We start from the raw sequence: 10,987 nt of genomic DNA on the forward strand, positions 1-10,987 counted from the left end.
CCATAGCTATAGGGAAGATTTTCTTATAAAAGTTCAGCAGTGGGCTGAGAAACTCAGCATAGCCTGGTGCTGGTGGCTCACACCTGTAATCCTGGCTAATCAGAAGACTGTGATCTGAGGATCAAAGTTCAAAGCCAACCTGCAAAAGAAGGTCCATGATACCGTTAACTTTAATTACCCCTGCAAAAACCTCCACCTGTAGCTGGGCACTGGTGGCTTACACCTGTCATCCTAGTATTTAAGAAACTGAGATCTGAGGATCATGGTTCGAAGCTAGCCTAGGAGGAAAGTCCATCATGAGATTTTTTTGGGGGGAGGGAGCGGTTGTGGGGCCTGAACTCTGGGCCTGGACGCTGTCAATCAGCTCTTCAGCTCAAGGCTAGCACTCTACCACTTGAGCCACAGTGCCAGTTCTGGCTCTTTTCTTTTAGCTTATGTGGTGCTGAGGAATTGAACCCAGGGCCTCAGGCATGCAAGACAAGCCCTCTACTACTGAGCCACCTCCCCAGGCCCATCATGAGATTTTTATCTCTAATTAATCTCCCCAGAAAGCTAGAAATGGAGCTGTAGCCCAAGTGGGAAAGTGGTAGCCCTGAGCAAAACAAAACAACAACAACAAAAAAAGCAAAAAAGATTCAGGGACAACTCCCAGACCCTGAGTTGATGTCCCAGTGCCAGCCTCCAGAGAAGACAAAAACAAAATAAAGCAGTATGCTACAGCACACTCTTCTACAGATTTGGTAGAGATGTGCTTGACCTTCATTCAAATGACGAGAACTCTGCTTGATGCTGCTCAGTGGAGCAGAGGGGAACCTCTCCTTTCTCTGCGGGTGTCAACCATTCACGTTGTACGTTGAAGGTTCTATTCTATTCCGACTGGTTACCATTCCTCAGCCAAAGCTGTTCTATGTGATTGAGTTTTCAGCTCTCTCCAACTATTTTGAAGCTCTTCTGACCCATTTTCTCTCCTGGGAGATTGGTCCTTCTAGGACACTTCACCTGGATTTTTGCTGGTTGGTCTCACATGGAAAGGGGCCAGTTAAATATCACACTTAGATGTGTTTTGATGGGCTGGGTCAGTGGGAGGCAGGAAGGAGGCCTAGGCCATTCTCTATTGCTTTCTTGATTCAGTGTGACATTGGTGATCATCATGGCTTCCATCTGTGTGGTCCCTGATGGACGGTCCCTTGTGCACAAATCTCTGTGGACTCTGATAACACTTCTGAGCTTTCATCTCCTTTGGCCTTGGGGAATCCACAGCTCTCTTTTGCTGCCAATCTCCATGTGGCTCAGTGGCCCTTGTTTATTCTTTAACCTCCTACCCATCACTTCTTTCTTCCAGTTGGAATTTGTGTGTGTGTGTGTGTGTGTGTGTGTGTGTGTGTGTGTGTGTGTGTGTGTGTGTGTGTGTGTGTATGCAAGTACTTAGATTTGGGTCTCTTTGCCTGTTTTGAGTCCACTCAAGAATAGTGTTCTACCCCTTGAGCCACAGCTCTACTTCCTGCTTTTTGGTCAATTGGAGATCAGAGTCTCACAGACATTTCTGCCCAGGCTGGCTTCAAATCTTGATCTTCAAACCTCAGCTGCCTGAATAGCTAGGATGACAGGCATGAGCTACTAATACTGGGCTTTTCATGGGGCATTTTGTTTCCTGCTGAGACATGAAGCAGATGCTCCTGGTGAATTCACTCCTATGTGTTCCAAGTTGTTTTTTGGTTATTTCACAACCAATTACGTCCAGCCCATCACCAAGATAATCACATTGGCTGCCTCCCCCTGGTACATATCGTTGCCCCTCCCTGAATTCTTGGTCAACTAGAAATGTGAGGTCATTATGATGAGGTCATTACTTTTGGAACATGATTTCAGAACTAGGTTACCCAGGTTACAGGCTTGCCACCATCTTAAGGACTGTTTATGAGTGAGCTACTGTATTCCTTCATTCTCAACTTTCTGCTCTTAAATAAGAGTATCATGGCATTCCTTTCAAGCTAATTACTGCTAGGATGAAGTGAATTGACATACATGGCAAACTTTTCATACAGGACAGTGCTTAGTGCTTCATACGGGTGGCCTTCATTGTCAAGCTAACCATGCTTTACATACTAGAGCAAACATTTGATCAAAACACATCACTTGTCTTTTATAGGATGCCGATTGTCTCATGGGCACTGCAAACAGTGATGCTGTGGTGCTTTCTGGAGCCAGGTATCTTGGGAAGGAAATGGTGAGCCATTGTGTGTGTGTGTGTGTGTGTGTGTACACGTGTGTGTGCACACACGGGTGCATGTTCTGGTCCTGAGGCTTGAACTCAGGACCTGGGCACTGTTTCTGAATTTTTCTACTCAAGCTAATATTCTACCACTTCTGCCACACTTCCACTTCTGGCTTTTTGGTGGTTCATTGGAGATAAAAGTCATAGGAACACTCCAGACTAGGCTGGCTTTGAACCATGATCCTCAATCTCAGTCTCCTGAGTAGCTAGGACTACTGTTGTGAGCCATCAGTGCCCGAATTGTAATTGTTTTTTTATTTATTCTTTTCCCCAGCCCTGTTTGTGTTTTCTCAGGTGCTCCCTAATGTGAAATGGAGTTGTATGTGAAAAGATGATTATAAGCAAAAAATATTGTGTGTTGGAAAATGTGTTTAATTCACCCTGGCTACTGGATATCTTTGGCTAGCAACAATGTGCTAGAGTGGTTAGTTATTAACTCTCAGAATTGCTGGGCTGATCTGAACTGTAGGTACCATCTCTGTTCAGCTTTGCAGGAGAAAATCCCATTCATCAGCCTGAGAAAAGATTCACATTGAAAATTCAAGATATGAGCCAAGTACTGGTGGCTCACGCCTGTCAACCTAGCTACTCAGGAGGTTGAGATATGAGGATTGTGGTTCAAAGCCAACCCAGGCAGGAAAGCCCATGAAACTTTTATCTCCAATGAACCACCAAAAAGCCAGAAGGGAAGCTATGACTCAAGTGGTAGAGTGTTATCCTTCATCAAGGGACAGTGCTTAGTCCTGAGTTCAAGCCCCAGGACTGGCAAACTTGTGCATGAACATACCCTCCAAACCCCTTACCCACAAATTCAAGATATGATTTCTACTAAATGGTTGTCATTTTATTCCATCTATTACAATAAAAAAGAATCCATAGTTGGGATAATATAGGCAGGGTAAGGTGATACGGAAGCTAGAAAATAGATTCAAAAAATTAAGCTGGAATTAGGAGTGAGGGTATAATCAGGCTAAAAAAAAATAAACAGTCTTTAATCCTAGCTACTGGCTCACGCCTGTCAACCTAGCTACTCAGGAGGCTTGAGATCTGAGGATCCTGGTTCAAAGCCAGCCTGGGCAGGAAAGTGCATGAGACTCTTATCTCCAATAAACCAAAACTGGAAGTGGCACAATGGCTCAACTGGTAGAGTGCTCGCCTTGAGCTGAAGAGCTGAGGGACAGCGCCCAGGACCAGAGTTCAAGCCCCACATCAACAACAACAACAAATAATAATAATTGGTGGAAAAATCATTATAACCACAAGAAGTTGAATCAAAAACTGTTTCAAGAACCCACAGACCTTTCTTTCTAACACTTTCGTTTTTTCTTTTTTCCACATGTAGAGTAAAGATTTCTGCTCCAGAGAAGTAAATAGGTGTGGGAATAAAAAGTGCCTTTTTTTGGTAAATCTATGACCAGAATGATTATCTTAAATATGATCATGAGGAGCAGACTTCCATGTCACAAAACCCCTTTGCCAATCCAGATCCACTGTGCCAGTCTTGCATAATAGTAGCAAAATGAAGAAAAACAACCAAAGGATAATTGAGAAGTTGTTAGGTAACCCTTCATCCAGGTGACCGGTTTGTGAATAAGGGGCTCCAACCCACATAGAGGCATGAAGGTCACCTACGAAAGCCCTAATTCTCTGTTTGTAAGAAGCCGTCAAATTTTCCCACTTCTGGCAACTGGCAAGATACTGTCAGCTAACTTGTGTGAGGTTTTGTGGATGACTTCAAGCTTGTATTGTTAATCTGAGTTCCTCAGGGGTCACAGTGGGGCATGGAAAATCTGGTAGGGTTCCCTTTTCTTTCTTTTTCTTTCTTTTTATTTTTCAGTCATGGGACTTGAGCTCTGGGCCTGGGTACTGATCTTGAGCTCTTCAGTGCCCTACCACTTGAGTTACAACACACTTCTGGTTTTCTGGTGGTTAATTGGAGATGAGTCTTACAGATATTCCTGCATTGGCTGGCTTTGAACTGTGATCCTCAGATCTCAGCCTTCTGAGTAGCTAGGATTACAGGCATGAGCCACCAGTGTCCAGAGGGTTCTCTTTTCTATTTGGGAAATCTCTTTTCCACATACCTTCCCAAAGATACCTAAGAAACCAGAAACAGAACTTGATTATTTTGTGGCCCTTGGGATTGAATTTAAAGTCTCACATTTACCACGCAATTATTCTACTATGTTAGCTATACCCTCAGTCCTGTTTACTTTTAGGGTTTCTTTCTTTCTTTCTTTGTTTCCCTCAGATAGGGGTCTCATGTTTTTACTCCTACTGACCTTGGACCACAGTCATTCTACTTTTGCCTCCAGAGTAGCTGGGATTATAGTCATGCATTATCATGTCTTGATTTTTTTAAAGAATTTGTATTAAAGTTTGAATTCAGGGCTTTGAGGCTCAAGGCTGGCGTTCTACCCCTTGAGCCACACCTCTACTTCTTGCCATTTGCTGGGCGGTTGGATATAAGACCCAGAGGATTTTCTGTTTGGGCTGGCTGGGAATTTGATCTTCATATCTCAGCCTCCTGAATAGCTAGGAGTGCAGATGTGAGCCACCAGTGTCTTTTCCTTCCTTCCTTCCTTCCTCCTCCTCCTCCTCCTCCTCCTCCTCCTCCTCCTCCTCCTCCTCCTCCTCCTCCTCCTCCTCTTCCTCCTCCTCCTCCTCCTCCTCCTCCTCCTCCTCCTCCTCCTCCTCCTCCTTCTCCTCCTCCTCCTCCTCCTCCTCCTCCTCCTCCTCCTCCTCCTCCTCCTCCTCCTTTTCCTCCTCCTCCTCCTTTTCTTCCTCTTCCACCTCTTCTCGTTCTCACTAATTTTTGTCTTGGCTAGCGTTCAACTATGGTTCTCCTATCTCTACCTCTAGAGAAGTGAGTCAGCATAGCTGGAAAGGAAATAGAATTTTTGCCTGACTCACTGGGGTGACAAGAGCAGCAGGAATTCATATCATCTCAACCGTCTCTCAACCTTTTCTAATTCATTTCTTCCTCCCTCTAAACTTTGTGTTTGTGTGTGTGTGTGTGTGTGTGTGTGTGTGTGTGTGTGTATGCGCGCGCGCGTGTGCATGCACGCACGCACGCACATTTATAATTGTGCTAGTACTAGGGCTTAGACTCAGGGCCTGGAGCTCTCATTTGGCTTTTATTGCTTAAGACTGTACTTTACCATATCGACCACAGCTCCATTTCCAACCCTTTTTTGCCACTCGTGGGGCTTGATCTCAGGGCCTGGGCACTGTTCCTAAGCTTCTTTTGCTCAAGGCTAGGGTTCTCCCACTTGAGCTACAGTGCTATTTCCGGTTTTTCTGTGTATGTGGCACTGAGGAATTGAACCCAGGGCTTTAGCCATGCTAGGCAAACACTCCACCACTAAGCCACCTTCCCAGCCCCTGTTCCCAATTCTTTGCTGGTTGATTGGTGATCAGGCTCTCACAGACTTTCCTGCCTAGACTGGCTTCAAACCGAGGTACTTAGATCTCAGCCTTCTGAAGAGCTAGGATTATAGGAACGAGCCACCAGCATTCAGATTCATGCCATGTTTTTTTGTTTTGTTTTTTGTTTTTGTTTTTGCTTCTGATTCAGATTGTAAGCATGTCTTGGATGGATTTATATCCTGCTTAGGTCCATAACCCACACAGTACAAAGTAGAGTTTACCTTCACATGAGGTGAATTCTCATGGGCATTTAGTGGTGAAGGTTACATAGTATGGGCTATTATAGGACCCAGGCAGTATGAGATAAAATGGAAAAGCACACAGCAGAGATCCTGGCATCTCTTTGATGGCCACAAAGGGGAAGTCTGGGTTTCCTCCTTCTTGACATAAGTTCCTTTTTGGATTCTCCACATGTGAAGTTGCTCTGAAGGGATCCTTCTTTGATCTCCAACAGAATGCGCTTTGTAGAGCATCTCCATCCCTGATCCCCTGTGCCTCTCCTTCCCACAATAGCCGGATATTCTTCAGAGATAATGCCATCTGCACAGTAGCTTTGTGTCTCCTTCATGTCCCTCAGAAGTAGGGGTGGGGAGGCTTCAAACTTAGAGACCTACAGCATCACTGAAAGGTCTTTGTTGCTTTTCCTTGAGATAAATGGGTGTCAGTGTCTCTGGGCAAAAGGAATAAAACTTTGCACAGCGATTCTCAGATCTCAGCCTCCTGAGGAGCTAGGATTACAAGGTGTGTATCACTGACACCTAGCTGGATTCTTTTTTTTTTTTTTTGTCAGACCTAGGTGTTGAACTCAAGACCTGGGCAATGTCCCTGAGATCCTTTTGCTAAAGGCTAGCACTCTACCACTTGAGCCACAGCCCCATATCTAGCTTTTTCTGTGCATATGGTCCTGAGGAATCAAACTCAGGGCTTCATGAATGCTAGGCAAGCACTCTACCACTAAGCCCTGCATTTCAAGCCCTGCATTCATGTTTGAGAATGGTTTTCTTTCTCTTGTCAGCCCTCTTTCCTTCTTGTAGTTTCATGAGAACCTCAATTCCTTTCTCCTGAACACCACCAGTTTCTCCTCCAAATGGAAAAGAGATGGAAAGGATTCAGAGTTTCGTAATGCTTTGTTTTGGCTTTATTTTTCTTCTATTGATTTCTTTGTAATTAAAAAGGTCATAGAAATGTGAGGGGCTGGGAAGGTGACTCAGTGGTAGAGTGCTTGCCTTGCATACCTGAGGCCCTGGGTTTGATTCCTCAGCACCACATAAGCCAAATGAAAAAGCCGGAAGTGGCGCTTTGGCTCAAGTGGTAGAGTGCTAGCCTTGAGCTGAAGAGCTGAGGGACAGCGCCCAGGCCCAGAATTCAGGCCCCACGACCGGGCCAAAAAAGAAAAAAAGAAATGTGAGAGAAATGGTAGAAAGATGGACGGGATCCTAATAGATGAGGTGGTTGGAATATGGTCAATAATGGTGAAAGCATCTGGTTGTAGAGAATGTGGACTGACAATCATTCCTTCATGCTGAGTTTTTGGGGTAGGGAAGCCAAAGGCCCAGGGAAGGGACTTGAGTGGCCTGTGGAAATTCTGTGGGCAGGGCTCTCAGCGAACAGCGCCCCTGGTGGCAAAATCCAGTGTAGCAGCGCATGTTAATTTGGGAAGCAAAGAACTGTCTGGCTCCCCACTCACCATGCAGAGACAGGAGAAATGAATACACCTGGGGACATTTTTTTAGATACAGCCATAGAATGCATACATCTCTCTAGAGAATCAGCCTCTGTGGGCAGCTGGTGGTTTAGCTAAGAAGTGCAGGGTTGGAGAAGAAAGGAGGGAGAAAGAGCCAGGGATGTTGATTTCTTGTTTTTAGCTCTGTTAGCGTCTTCTGTCCCCTGTGCTAAGCAAGGTATTGTCAAGTGACTTTTTCAGAAGTGCAGTGTTGGATTGCTCTGCTGGTACTCAGAGACTCTAAGACAAGGATCTTCTTCAGTCCTCTATTCAATAGTTTTCCTGCTGACCCATAAACCACACATCATCTCTGGGCATGGTTCTGTTTCTCTCTCTCTCTTTTTTCTTCTTGGTGCTGGTTTTGGGGCTTGAACTCAGGGCCTGAGTGTTGTCTCAGAGTGCTGTCTATAACTTGAGCCACAGTTCTACCTCTGGTGTGTGTGTGTGTGTGTGTGTGTGTGTGTGTGTGTGAGTGTGTGTGAGTGTGTGTGTGTATGTGTTTGGTGCTTAAATGACAAAAAGAGTTTCATACATTTTCCTGCCCAGGCTGAGCTTGAATGATGAGATCTCAGATCTCAGATCTCTCCTCAGATCTCAGCCTCCCATGTAGCTAGGATTACAGACATGTGCCACTGGTGCCAGACTATGGTTTCCACTTCTTCCTTTTCTCCTGTTTCTGTTGTTCCTTTTGTTCATTCCTGGCCACCTCCGTTTGGTGAAGAATGTTTTAGCCATCTTCTTCCCAATCCCTTACCCTTTCAAGAAGCCATGTGTGATATGATCACCAGATGCAATCTCTTTGATCATAAATAGAATCCCATTTTACTTCCTGAACTGCCAGTTACACAGTGGCCTCAACAAATGGCCTATCTCCTTCCTTTCTCACAACAAGCCTATGATCAAAGCAGTTGTCTTTTATAAAAATTGCCAAACTGTGGGCCAGTGGCTTATACTTACAATTCTAGCTGAGATCTGAGGATCATGGTTTGAAGCCAGCTTGGGCAGACAAATCTGAGAGCCTCTTATCTCCAATTAACCACCAAAAATAAAGAGCTTTATGTACAGCACCAACCTTGATCTGCAAGAAATCTCAGGAGCAGTGCCTAGGTCCAGAGTTCAAGCTCTAAGACTGTCAGATGCACACACACATACACACACATGCACTTACACACACACACACACATACACATACACACACTTGTCAATTTATTGTTAAGAAATGGAGACACAGATTAAGCAGCTTGTCCAAGATTAACTCACTGACAAACAGCAAAGCTAGGGAATAGACTCATGCCTCATGGGCTCCATCAGTCATACTTGTTCTTCCTGGACTGCCATATCAGCTGCAGAGCTCTGCCTGGTTGTTGGAAACATGAATTTTGGCATCTTGAGATGGGTGGCAAATCCCTGTGTATCTCTTGGCAGGGCTGAGCCTGGTGAAGCTATCTGGGTCGTCCAGGTGGACATTGTCTCAACAACAGTGATATATTCAGGTCCCATGAGAGAAAGAGACTCTAGGGCCTCTTCCTTCTTCTGCTTTGGTGCAGGAGGAGCTACAGCTTCAAGGAGAGTGAGAATTTGGCTCTGGTCTCTGGGCTATTGCCAAACCAGCCTTGTAGAGGCTGCTTCTGCTTAGGGATTATCACAAATTCCTGGGCCCTGCACCTGACAGCCAGCCAGCTGCACGATGTGTTCAGAAAGACAATAGAAGCCACCACTGCAGAAGCCTTCTGTTTATGTTCCGACCCTCCTCATCCATCATGCCAGATAATGGAGTCAGTGCGACAGTCACCTTCGTCCCAGATGAGGATTCAGGGGTGAGGTGTCACTTCTCTGGGGGACAGAGGGCCTTAGCTCCCTCGGGGAAGGGCGGTCACCTCCTTCTGGCACGTTTGGCAGGCATTTCCTCATTCAACTCCCATTTGTTAATGCATGTATTGAGCAAGTTGCTGATGCCTAGCTACTGGTAGCAGCCAATAGTCCTTGACCTCTTCTAAAAGATGAGAAGAAACAAGTGCTACCATTCCTCCAGGGTAGTCAGCAAGAGTCTGAAAGTTTAGTTTCGAGATTGCTGCTAACCATGTGTGTGTGTGTGTCTGTGTGTCTGTGTGTCTGTGTGTCTGTGTGTGTGTGCGCATGCATGCGCACGTGCGCGCCCGCAAGCACTCGCATGCCAGTACTGAAACTTGAACTTAGAACCTTCTGCTTGCTCTTGTTCAACTTTGTTGCTCCAGGCTGGTGTTCTACCACTTTATCCATACCTGTACTTTCTTGTGCTGCTTAATTGGAAATAACAGCCTCCCAGATTTGTGTGCCCAGGATTCTCAGATCTCAGCCTCCTGAGTAGCTAGGATTATAGGCATGACTCGGCACACAACTTCTTGCTAATTTTTGAATAAAAGTTCAGAAAGCCATTTTCATCCTTGGAGCCAGAACTAATCCACTGCTTTTCATGCATGATCTCTCTCTTTACAATTGGTGATTTAAAAATAAATAAATGAGGGCTGGGAAGTTGGCTCAGTGGTAGAACGCTTGCCTTGCATGCCTGAAGCCCTGGGTTCTATTCCTCAGCACCACATAAGCAAAAAGAAAAAAGTCGGAAGTGGCGCTATGGCTCAAGTGGTAGAGTGCTAGCCTTGAGCTGAAGAGCTGAGGGACAGCGCCCAGGCCCCAGAGTTCAGGCCCATGACCGGACCCCACCCCCCAAAAAATAAAAAAATAAAGAAATGATCCTTAGTTATGGTGGGCCACTAAACCTTTCAAAAGGCTTAGAAGGGGACTGGGAATGTGGCTCAGTGGTAGAGCGCTTGCCTTGCATGCATGAGGCCCTGGGTTTGATTCCTCAGCACCACATAAGCAAAAAGAAAAAAGCCGGAAGTGGTGCTGTGGCTCAAGTGGTAGAGTGCTAGCCTTGAGCTGAAGAGCTGAGGGACAGCGCCCAGGCCCAGAGTTCAGGCTCCAGACCGGACCCCCTCCCCCGCAAAAAAAATACATTTCAAAAGGCTTAGAAACCAAGCAAAGGCTGGAAGTATAGCTTTATGGTAAAGCATTTGTCTAATATATATGAGGCCCGGAGTTCATCCAACAGCACAAAACCAAATAGCAGCCAACCAAAGTTCTTCCTCCTGAGCTCTAGCCTCTCTCCAAAGTGACAGCTTTTCCTTTCTGGAAAGCAGTTTGGGGACACGTAAAAAAATATGAGGGTGTTCTTTGTAGAAACTTGATTTTCTTAGCTAAACCATTTATCTTAGAAGCCTTTCTGTGCCAGTGCGATATGTTGAATTTATTCTTTTTAAAGATTGTTCAGGATAATATTGTAGGGATGTGCAATACTTAATGATGCAACCCAATGGCTCTGTGTGTGTGTGTCAGTACTGGGGTCTAGCACTACCACTTGAGCCATAGCTCCACTTCTACTTTTTGTTGGTTAATTGGAGATAAGATCTCACAGACATTCCTGACTGGGTTGGCTTCAAATTTTGATCTTCTGATCTCAGCTTCCAGAGTAGCTGGAATTACAGGTGTGAGCCACAGGTGTCTAGCCCCGTTTGATATTGACA

Source organism: Dipodomys merriami, unplaced genomic scaffold (assembly GCF_024711535.1).
Source record: "Dipodomys merriami isolate MVZ:Mamm:240054 unplaced genomic scaffold, mDipMer1.0.p SCAF_461, whole genome shotgun sequence".
NCBI classification, from domain to species: domain Eukaryota; kingdom Metazoa; phylum Chordata; class Mammalia; order Rodentia; family Heteromyidae; genus Dipodomys; species Dipodomys merriami.